Genomic DNA, 11836 nt, shown 5'->3' on the forward strand with positions numbered 1-11836 from the left:
TTTAACGACGCATCACATGCCCACGTGAAAGATAGCCGATATGCCCCCAGGTGCCCATATTGGCCTATAATATCGGCCAACCGATATATCGGTCGGGCTCTAGTTTCAAATACTGCTACGTCAAATACTACTACTTTAAATGCTGCTACTGCTTCTTCAAATGCTGCTGCTACTACTACAAATTTAAAAACTACTAATTCCACTCCAAATACTTCTACCACTACTATGAGGACTACTATTACTACAAATACTAGTACTGTATCAAGTAGAGCCCGACCGATATATCGGCTGGCCGATATTATCAGCCAATATGGGCACTTGGAGACATATCGGCTATCGGCCGATATGCTTGCTGATATGGGCCGATATTTCACGTGGGCATGTTATATCTCGTTATAAAGCTTAGACTCTCTACATTATGTTCATTTAATCCAATTTACAGACAGATAAATGTCCTAATATGTGGCTCCGCATCAGTATTTATCTACGGTGTAATTTGTCTGTGTCTGTGTCCATACTGTCCCTGAACACACCACCAGAGTGACGTCACTTCAGTCGCGTGTGTTTGTTTACACCCGCAGCGATGCGCAACACTGAGATTATATTCTTTTTCGAACAATTGGTTTGAGTCTGGATTAAAAGGACATTTATTAGTGCAGACTTGTGATGTGAGGAGGAGCCTGTGTGAGCGGTGAGTGTTGGAAATACATCGACTTTGAAGCTAGTTTAGGTTTTGTTAGCAATTAGCTGCTGTAGCTCCCACACATAAACAGGCTGTTTTCTATTGGTCTATTGTAAAGTGACTATATTGGCCGTATATTTGTTACTGGACCAGTATTGATATGTAAATGAGCTGTGAATAGACGTGTGAATGATCCACTTTATGCATATAATTAATTACCGCGGCGCGCACGTTTTTACGGCTAAAGGCTAATAGCGATAGTTTACTAGCTAGGAGTTATGGGTCGGTCGCGATCGAAGCGGCTCTTAGATCCGGCTCTTTGAAGCGAACAACGGGAGCATGTTTCTTATTGGGAGCCGTGTTTTCTCTTTTTCTCACTTTTTCTCTTCATGCCGCATGTAGACCGGTAGTAGTTTGACAGCAGCAGCTGAAAACGAAACTTTCAGAAATCTGCGTGTGCATATGATAAAAAAAGTGCATATTTGGCTGCAGTTCAGCATAAAATGAATAAACCAGGACTAATCTTGGGCTCGAGTGCAGGAGAAAGATAGAAACCGAGTCCCGACATTCAGTCCTGGTTCAGTTCTGGTTTAGTCAATCTCAAGAGTCGCTTGGGAGCCGAAAGAGCCAGCTGCTTTAGTGAGCCGAGCCGGTTCTCCAAAAAAAAACTAAAAAACTGGAATACCCATCACTAGCAGTGACAGTAACAGTAGCTAGAATATGATGCAAAAATGCCATTAGGCCAATCTACTGTATGTAAATATGATGTGAGGGGTCAAAATAACAATAAATGTTGCCTAAATAAACCTAATTTAGAATTCACTAGAGCCAAACCTAAGTTTTTTTAATCAATTCAAGATTTACAGTGAATTTTTACATCACTAAATATATCGGCGATTATATCGGCTATCGGCAGCCTCAACTCCCATTATATCAGTTTCATATCGGCCACAACAAAATCTATATCGGTCGGGCTCTAGTATCAAGTACTACTACTACTACTCCAAATACTGCTGCTACTACTTCTACTTCAAACACAATTACTACCATTTCAAATACTGCTATTACTCCTACTTCAAATACCAATAACATTACTTTGAATATTTGTACTTCTACAACTTCAAATATTGCTACTTAGAAGGCGATTACTTCAAATACCGCTACTACTATAGCTACTTCAAGTACTGCTACTACTAAAATAACTACTACTACTACTACTATTTCAAATACTACTGGCTAATTTTTGTAAGCAGTTTAAATTGTTTTAAGTTTAATTTTCGTGAATATGTAGTCCCCAAAGTGATTATATTATAAATAAAAATACTGCTAGTAATACAAGTAGTATTAACTACTGTTACTTCAAATACTTTTAATATTACTAAAAATATTATTTGAAAAACTGTTACTGCTGCTACTTGAAATAGTACTATTGAAAGACTGCTACTTCTACTACTACTAGATATACTACAACTATTTCAAACACCACTACTACTATAATCTCAAATACTACTTATATTAGCTCAAGTACTACTGCTATTGTTTCAAATACTACTACAACTACTACTACTACTATGGTTTCAAATTCTTCAAATATTACTGCTACTGTTTCAAGTACTTCAAATACTACTATTTCAAACATTACTTAAATGCTGCTACTATTATTTCAAATACTACTGCGACACATACTGCTTCTACTACTGCTTCTACTATCTTTTTAAATACTACCATTACTATCACCTTAAATACTATTACTTCAAGGACTATTACTTCATATGGAGCTATACACGTTGTGGGATGATTTAAGTTTTACAGACATCTCTTAAATTAATTTCGTGCAAGCTGATTTAATGACTAGATTTTCTTTATTGTATTAATCTTCCATGTCTTTATGATTAGGGACTCTGCCTGTTAATGTCTTTTTTTGTCTATTAACTTATGTAAAGCCCTCAATATACTGAATGATGACACCCTTGCTGTCTTTATAGGACTATACGTTTGAAACCACAGCCCCAAACACCAAGAACAAAGAAAAAGGTGAGTTCAACTGTATCTACAATTTTATTGTGTTAATCGCTATGCTTTTGCTCTTGGAAACATAGCATTTAACCCTGTGCTAATAGTTCACAATGCGTTTATGTATGCTTGTGTATTACTTCGCGATTTGGGTTTGAGTAATCTATCTACTAGAGCCCGACCGATATGGATTTTGTTGTGGCCGATATGAAACCGATATAATGAGAATTGGAGCTGCCTATAGCCGATATAATCACTGATATATTTAGTGATGTAAAAATTCACTGTAAATCTTGAATTGTATAAAAAACTTAGGTTTGGCTCTAGTGGATTTTAAATTGGGTTTATTTAAGCAACATTTATTGTTCTTCTGCCTCTTTGTGTCATATTTACAGACAGTAGATAACATTCTAGCTACTAGTGATGGGTAGCAGGACTAAAGCAGGTCCAAACCAGGACTGAAAAAGAACTAAACCAGGACTAAAACAGATCTAAAACATGTGTAAAACAGGACTAAACCAGAACTGAACCAGGACTGAGTGTCGAGACTTGGTCTCTATCTCTCTCCCTCTCTCGAGCTCAAGATTAGTCCTCTTTTATTCATTTTATCCTGAACTACAGCCAAATATGCATGTTTTTTCTGTCCTATTCACACGCAGATTTCTGAAAGTTTAATTTTGAGCCGCTGCCGCTGTCAAACTACCACGAGTCTGCACGCGGCGTGAAGAGAAAAAGTGAGAATATGAGAAAACAAGACTCCCAATAAGAAGCAGGCTCCCGTCGTTCGCTTCAAAGAGCCAAATCTAAGACCCGCTTCGTTCGCGACCGAGCCATCACTACTAGCTTCTAAAGTAAGCTACCGCTATTAGCCTTTAGCCGTAAATGCTGCGCGCCGCAGTAATTAATTATATGCATAAATGTGGATCATTCACACGTCTATTCACAGCTCATTTACATATCAATACAGGTCCAGTAACAAATACACGGCCAATATAGTCACTTTATAATAGACCAATAGAAGAGAAAACAGTCTGTTTATGTGTGGGAGCTACAGCAGCTAATCGCTAACCTAAACTGGCTTCAAAGTCAATGTATTTCCAACACTCACCGCTCACACAGGCTCCTCCTCACATCACAAGTCTGCACTAATAAATGTTCTTTTAATCCAGACTTAAACCGATTGTCCGTAAAAAGAATATAATCTCAATGTTGTGCACATGGATCTATGTCTGCGGGTGTAAACAAGAACATGTGAGTGAAGTGACGTGACTGGGGGTGTGTTCAGGGACAGTACGGACACACACACAGACAAATGACTCCGCAGATAAATACTGATGTGGAGCCACATATTAGGACATTTATCTGTCTGTAAATTGGATTAAATGAACATAATGTAGAGAGGCTAAGATTTATAACGAGGTGCAACATGCCCACATGAAATATCGGCCCCTATCTGCCGATATGCCACAAGGTGCCCATATCTGCCGATAATATCAGCCAACCGATATATCGGTCGGGGTCTACTATCTACAGCTATCTAGGCAATGAGCTGTAAAGCTTTTATCTTTTGGTGTATCTGTCCAGGATTTCATTAGATGTGCACTTGGCTAAACTGTTACTCCAAAAAGTACTTAAGTTTGAGCAGCTTGGGTTTTAAGTAGTTGTAAGGCTGAGGCACCCTAAATTAGCCATTTATTGATTAGTAATAGAAATTAAAGCCCGGCCGATATGGGCACCTAGAGGCATATCGGGCTGATAGGGGCCGATATTTCAGCTGGGCATGTGATACGTCGTTAAAAATTTTGTACTCTCTATATTCTGTTCATTTAATCCAATTTACAGACAGATAAATATCCTAATACGTGGCTCCACATCAGTATTTATCAGCGGAGTCATTTGTCTGTGTGTGTGTGTCCATACTGTCCCTGAACACACCACAGAGTCGTGTCACTCACGTGTGTTTGTTTATACCCGCAGACACAGATCCAAACACTGAGATTGTATTCTTTTTACGGACAATCGGTTTGAGTCTGGATTAAAAGGACATTTATTAGTGCAGACTTGTGATGTGAGGAGGAGCCTGTGTGAGCGGTGAGTGTTGGAAATACATTGACTTTGAAGCCAGCTTAGGTTAGTGATTAGCTGCTGTAGCTCCCACACATAAACAGACTGTTTTCTCTTCTATTGGTCTATTGTAAAGTGACTATATTGGCCGTATATTTGTTACTGGACCTGCATTGATATGTAAATGAGCTGTGAATAGACGTGTGAATTATGACATTTGCGCATATAATTAATTACCACGGCACGCATGTATTTACGGCTAAAGGCTAATAGAGTTAGTTTCTTGATTAGTTATGGGTAGGTCGTGAACAAAATGGCTCTTAAAGTCAGCTCTTTGAAGCGAACGACGGGAGCCTGATCCTTATTAGGAGCTGTGTTTTCTTTCTCTCACTTTTTTTCTCTTCATGCCGCATGCAGACTTGTGGTAGTTTGACAGTGGCAGCAGCTGAAAACGAAACTTTGAGAAATTTGCGTGTACATAGGATTTAAAAAAAACAAACATATTTGACTGTAGTTTAGCATAAAATTAGTAAACCAGGATTAATCTTGGGCACGAGATACAGACCGAGTCCCGACACAGTCCTGGTTCGGTTTTGGTTTAGTCCTGTTTTACACATGGTCTAGATCTGTTTTAGTCCTTTTTCAGTCCTGGTTTAGACCTGGTTCAGTCCTGATTCAGTCCTGCTTTAGACGTGCTTTAGACCTACTTGCAACAAAACAATCTGAAGAGCCACCTAAGAGCCAAAAGAACCAGCAGCTTTTAGTGAGCCAAGCCAAAAGAGCCGGTTCTCTAAAAAGAACTGGAATACCCATCACTAGTGTCTAGAATGTGATGCAAAAATGCCATTAAGCCAACCTACTGTCTGTAAATATGATGTAAAGAGTCAGAATAACAATAAATGTTGCCTAAATAAACCCAATTTAAAATCCACCAGAGCCAAACCTAAGTTTTTTTAAATAATTCAACATTTACAGTGAATTTTTACATCACTAAATATATCGGCGAGTATATTGGCTATCAGCAGCTCCGACTCCCATTATATCGGTTTCATATCGGCCACAGCAAAATCCATATCGGTCGGGCTCTAATAGAAATGTCATTAGTAATTGAGTGTGTAAGATGATTAGAAAGACAAAAAAAAAAAAACAGCTGCGTTGGCCGGGAATCGAACCCGGGTCAACTGCTTGGAAGGCAGCTATGCTAACCACTATACCACCAACGCTTGTGCTGGTGCCTTTGTCGGAAGGTTTATGTAGTCTCCCAGTGTGAAAGTCTTAAAGCTAATGACATTACAATTGTATGCATTAGACATAAGGTTAATGTAATATGCTGTTAAAGGTAAGCAGGACTTATCTGACCCAACTCCTTGAACTCCTGTAACTGCTACTATTAGCCTTTTCTGCTCAGCATTGGGTAGGATTGGGGCTTACAGATGTGTGAATATAGACAATATGTCTTATGCTATTCCATTTCCATGTTCATGCACAATGTATCCAGGTGAAATGGCTAGATTAAGTTGACATAGAATCTATGCTTAACACAATGTTAAAAACAAATATTTATGAAGTACTACAGTTGTGCACTGCTGCCGTCACCTTTTTGCCATCATTTTTGATTTATGGATGGCATTGAGGTCTATTCGCCACGAAGTAATTCACTTCCAAAATGCCAGGGGGCAAGGTTATATGTTTATTCGTTTATATGGCTTATGCATATGACCTGAAGACTCATAAGTTCATTTATATAGGTAAGTAGGACTTTTTTTTCCCTACCCAAAGTAGCTAGTTTTATTTTTTCAGCCTAACTTTTAGAACTGTTATAACTGCTGTTATTCTTAATTGTTCAGCCTAGTGTAGGATTGGAGTAGGGCTATAGATAATGAACGTATTTAGGAAACTGTGCTATTCCATTTGCCTGTTAATGCTCAATGCATTATATTAAACATCTAGATTTAAGAGGATACAAAATTGACATTTAAAATTAAACCTGGAGATTTTAGGTAGTTATAAAGTAGTACTAACATTTGTGTGATAAATATATGTAGCAGTGGTGACTTGTTAAAGTGAGTTGTGCTATTTACTGGTTAAAACATGTATTTTTTTTAAAGTTATTGAATTGTACTAATATTAAATCCCGATTGCCAAGGTCAATTACGCCGCCTGGATTGGCGTTATTGGGGCCCCACTCTGAAGCTAGGCCTAGGTTGGATGCTTGACATTGAGTATTTGCTGGATGGGCTTTCTCCCATCATGAGGCCCAGCCAAGCACAGCCTGAAGGAGCAACATGGGGCCGTCCTGCTGCTGACCCACCATCCGAAAGATGGATCCAAATGGGGCTAGTGCAGAGAGAGCTGAGTGGCAGCTGAAGGCGGGGGCCTCGACAACTGGATCTCTGGCCATGGGAACTGATTCTGGAGACATGGAGTGTCACCTTGCTGAGGGGAAAGAGCTTGAGATTGTGTGTGAGGTTGAGTGCTATCAACTAGATACAATTGGTCTCACCTCCACGCACAGTTTGAACTCTGGAATCCAACTGCCTTAGAAGGGTGAGACTCTTAGACCTGTGGCAAACTGGTGTGGCACTGTTCATTGCCCCACAGCTCAGCTACCACATGTTGGAGTTCACCCTGGTGAATGAGAGGCTCACATTCTTCTGCCTTTAGATTGGAGACAGGTCTGTCACAGCTATGTTAACTTATGGGCTGCACAACCACGCAGAGTACTATTTTCTTCAAGTATTGGGTAGGAGTACTGTACAGTGCACTCCATTGTTTTACTGGGGGACTCCAAAGCACATGTGGGCAATGACAGTGAAACCTGGAGAGGGGTGACTAAGAAATGGCCTTCTTGATTTGAATCCAAGTAGTCTGTTATTGGACTTCTGTGCTAGTCACAGTTTAACCGTAATGAACACAGTGCTTGATATCAAGGGGGTCCACCAGTGCAAGTGGCAGCAGAACACCCTAGGCTGTTGACTTAGCACCCCCTGTAGACTCTACACCCCTTCATCAGAACAGTGGGTCTCATCAGTGAGTACCCAGCCCCAACGCTATCCGCAGGCATGTGTCCTGTAACACTCACCTTACAAACTCCTTGTCATGAAAAATGGGACAGATCAAGATCTGTTTGTTTAATTGTTGCCTATTTTTACACAATTTGGAGGATTGCCCACCATTCTGTTGCATCAAGTATCCACCTCAGATTCAAGCAAGATCACTCTCTAGTTTAACTCTTGAGACTCACTAATTCTGCTTAAATGTAAGGAGAGCATGGGGACCAAACTTGATGCTATTGAAGGCTTCCCACCATTAGATGGATTTTGACTGCACAAGTAGAGTAAAACACACCAGCAAGTTCCATAACCAGACCTCCCTAAAACACTGAGCTAAATATATCCGTATCTGAGATCTGAAGGCCATCTGCAAACATTTACGGGACCTGCTTGAGGCCAGAGTGATGAAGAAGTCAGAGTCACAATTTTCCTCCTGAATTGTGGAGTTGAGAAAGTGGAATAGTGAAGTGAGGCCATGTATTTACTATAGGAATTTTAATATAATGATGTATATATGCTCCCTAACCGTGAACCCTCTGCACTCACAGGTTTTAAGTGGTTCTCTGGCCTGGACCCAAAGTCTGACTTCTAGATTGAAACAGCTGAGGAGGATAAAGCTAAAACTGCTTTTGACATAACTCTTAGAGTGAGTGGAATAGAATGCTGCAGTGAGTTACAAATGCCCCAAGCACATTTCAACGGCTGATAGAGCTATGCATGGCAGATTAACATCTTAAAGAAGTGTTGTTTTTTTTCTTCCTGTATGATGTCATTTCTGCTACCCTTGAATGGCTTGAGACCCTGCAGTTGCATGTGCGGAACTTGGAACTTCGATCTTGCCTGAGTTTTTAATAGATTCCCGCCACAGCATACAAGGTGTTTAGGATTTCTTTCATTTGTAGCCAGTTTTATTTCTTAAGCATACCTCACAAGGCTTGTATAGTTAAGTCGTGCATGTGTACATGAGTAATTGTGCTGCGCTGTAGTTCTTTTTAACTTCACTAGCACTGGCCACAGTTTATGAATAATGAAACAGTGGTAGTAGTAAAGGAGGATTTTTAATTTTGTGAATAAATTTATGTTGCTAAATTCTCCAGACATTCTTTGCTATATTGGGTAAGTAGGACAAATTTTTCCTTTTTTCTGCAAATAAAAGCGATAGAGATGCAGCTGCAACTAAACCTGGATTCCTTGCGAGATCAGTAAAGTATATAGTGTATATCAGTATATCTGTAGAAGTGAGGGTAAAAATCATAGCGCCCAACGTGGGGCTCGAACCCACGACCCTGAGATTAAGAGTCTCATGCTCTACCGACTGAGCTAGCCGGGCAATGAGCAGACCAGGTTTAGAGGTGCCATTATGTCATTTGTTTGGCATCATGGGCACAAAGCAGGTGAGGTGCACAACCTACTCATGTTGGGAAAAAAAATTAAATGAAATGAAAGGTATGAGGTATGTATTGTTAATAAAATACCTCAGTTCAACAACTGTCTTATTGTCTGCTACATCAAAATTAACATTACATGTCTCTGTGGCGCAATCGGTTAGCGCGTTCGGCTGTTAACCGAAAGGTTGGTGGTTCGAGCCCACCCAGGGACGGGAGTCCGTTTTATGTCACTTGACTTTTATTAATATAAGATGTTCATAATATAAATACGTTTTTAAAGATAGATCTTCTTTGTAAATCTGTTAAAATTGAGTATGGGATTTGGAAATGCATGCTGGGATTGCAAGTGACAACTGCAAGAGCTCTCATGAGTTATTCATTAAGTGATGTGCAGTGGTGCAGTTAAGTCTTACCCTGTGAATTGACAGCCTGCCTTGGATTAAAATAAGATTCTCGACGAATGCATTTTATGCATTGGTGGTTCAGTGGTAGAATTCTCGCCTGCCACGCGGGAGGCCCGGGTTCGATTCCCGGCCAATGCAGGGTTTTTTCCACCAGGAGCAATCTTATGTTGTGTACTTTACATCTAATGTTTTTTCCTTTGAATATTGGATATCTGTTTGCTCATTTCAGCAACATTTTAAGCTTAAATCTCTTGCTCTCCCTGGCCCTTGGTGATGGCAGTGGGTCAGTGTGTGCAGTGGCTCTTAACAGGATGTCAGTGTTTATTTGTATATTTGTCAGGGACAATACATATTAAAATACTGAGCTACACAGAGGAGTCATACACTTCCATATGCTTTTCATATGCAATCCATTCATCTGATGCATATGGATACAATCATCCTCTTGTGCTCTGAGCTATATGTAAGAACACCCTTCATGTTCCATTGGCATCTCATATTTCTAACAGTATGTACGCATACACTGCATTAAAAATATAAATTCAGTGTAATGTGTGTACTGCAATTTGTATATTGTTTTTTTCCATTGGTGTCACTCGTTGTCTCTGTGGCGCAATCGGTTAGCGCGTTCGGCTGTTAACCGAAAGGTTGGTGGTTCGAGCCCACCCAGGGACGCTATAGTTTTATGAATTTCTTATTTGCTGGTTATAGATTCACTATATTGTTTGCATGGTGCACATTTTAAAAGCTTATTTGCACTTAAGAAACAGAGATAACTGAATTGGTAAAGGTGTCAAGAGGAGACAAGCTACTTGCAGCTCTCCAGAGCTAAGTAAACGAAAATACTACCTTGCATGATTCGAAAAGTGCCTGGCTGGTGTCATTTCAAAGAATGTGGTTTCCTCTGTCATAGGAGCTTTGTGCTACCCTTCCCCCAGTCGTTCCGCTCAGGCAGGGTTGGGGAACATGGTGCTGTCTCCTGTACAGAGCCAAAATAGCTGAAATACATATGCAGAAGACATTTAAGAAGACTTAGTGATGCATGTACACATCTGTAAAATATGGTTGTAGAAGACAGGATTGTACTTGTTGAGATTTCTTTGTGTTAAATAACATTGCAAGTATGGAAAACTTCTTAAATTCAAAAGCTATCCCAAACATAGTGATAATGTGGATTGAATTCATGAATATCCAAGTTCTTTGAGGTATTTATAAAAGCAGTAACGTAAAATGTCCGTGCTTTCTGTCTTTTTAGAATGTGTATCAAACTGACACCACTGACTCCTCGTTAGTATAGTGGTGAGTATCCCCGCCTGTCACGCGGGAGACCGGGGTTCGATTCCCCGACGGGGAGATAAGTCTTTTCTTGTCTTGTATAGCGAGACAAGATAAAAGCAGTTTTTTAAAGAGTGGGGCAAAGCAGTCTTGTGGTTATCACTTGAGGAAACTAGAAAGATCAGATTTATGCAAGAGTAATGTCATTGGAACCAGATTTGAGGGGAGGCTGTGCGCATAGAATCTAAGTGGACAATGTTCTTTTTTGTAGTGGAGAGGCTTTGTTAGATAGTTAGCTGTCTGAAGTATTGTAGGATCTGATAGACTCAAGTAATTTTGCCATGGGGACCAGATCCCAGGGGAGGCTGTGAACATGGAGTTTGAGTGGACCACGTTCTTTTGTGGTGAAGAGGCTCTGTTAATCCTGAGTACTGTAAGTATTTGGATATTGTGGGACTGTGCAACAATTCGTGGGCGACTCTGGGCCATAAGGTCTCTTCCAACTACAGCATAATGACATTCCTCAGCTTTCTTGATGCATTCTTATTTAGGGCACTGGAGAGTTTAATTTAATCTATAACTAACTATGGATTCAGGATTAGCAGTGTGGTTTTAGTCATAGCTGTGGAACTCTGGACCAGCTCTATATCTCCCACTTAGAACTTGTTGGCTCATGAGAGCTTGCCCATGGGCAATTCAACCATGTCCCTTGGGAGGTGTTCCAGCAGTTTGGGCTCCTGGACCATTTGCTAAGTCTCTGCTAGGGCTGTGGAGGACGTGTTGACACACTCTGTTTTACATGCTCTCCTCTTTTACATTTGGTCTTCCTGTTGGTCACAAATGAACAAAGGACATGCTGATTGCTTACCGAGAACTGTGTTACAAGTAGTCACAACCTTGAGTAACTGAAAAGTATCTTTTTAGACCTTTATAAACTAACCGGAAGAAACTTGCTGT

The 11836-nt window shown here is 40.1% G+C and overlaps 6 non-coding genes across 6 annotated transcripts; 4 read left to right on the top strand and 2 right to left on the bottom strand.

Annotated features, from left to right (window-relative positions):
• Positions 1–5910: 5910 nt before the first annotated feature.
• Positions 5911–5982, bottom strand: trnag-ucc (transfer RNA glycine (anticodon UCC)). The gene has a single exon. It is a non-coding gene; the product is annotated as a tRNA-Gly (tRNA).
• A 3087-nt stretch (positions 5983–9069) lies between these two features.
• On the bottom strand, positions 9070–9142 carry trnak-cuu (transfer RNA lysine (anticodon CUU)). The gene has a single exon. It is a non-coding gene; the product is annotated as a tRNA-Lys (tRNA).
• Positions 9143–9338: 196 nt separating this feature from the next.
• Positions 9339–9412, top strand: trnan-guu (transfer RNA asparagine (anticodon GUU)). Its single transcript has one exon. It is a non-coding gene; the product is annotated as a tRNA-Asn (tRNA).
• Positions 9413–9671: 259 nt separating this feature from the next.
• On the top strand, positions 9672–9742 carry trnag-gcc (transfer RNA glycine (anticodon GCC)). Its single transcript has one exon. It is a non-coding gene; the product is annotated as a tRNA-Gly (tRNA).
• A 463-nt stretch (positions 9743–10205) lies between these two features.
• Positions 10206–10279, top strand: trnan-guu (transfer RNA asparagine (anticodon GUU)). Its single transcript has one exon. It is a non-coding gene; the product is annotated as a tRNA-Asn (tRNA).
• A 607-nt stretch (positions 10280–10886) lies between these two features.
• On the top strand, positions 10887–10958 carry trnad-guc (transfer RNA aspartic acid (anticodon GUC)). Its single transcript has one exon. It is a non-coding gene; the product is annotated as a tRNA-Asp (tRNA).
• Positions 10959–11836: the final 878 nt, after the last annotated feature.

This window comes from Boleophthalmus pectinirostris, unplaced genomic scaffold (genome assembly GCF_026225935.1).
Source record: "Boleophthalmus pectinirostris isolate CB_2022bp ecotype Guang Dong unplaced genomic scaffold, ASM2622593v1 HiC_scaffold_16, whole genome shotgun sequence".
NCBI classification, from domain to species: domain Eukaryota; kingdom Metazoa; phylum Chordata; class Actinopteri; order Gobiiformes; family Gobiidae; genus Boleophthalmus; species Boleophthalmus pectinirostris.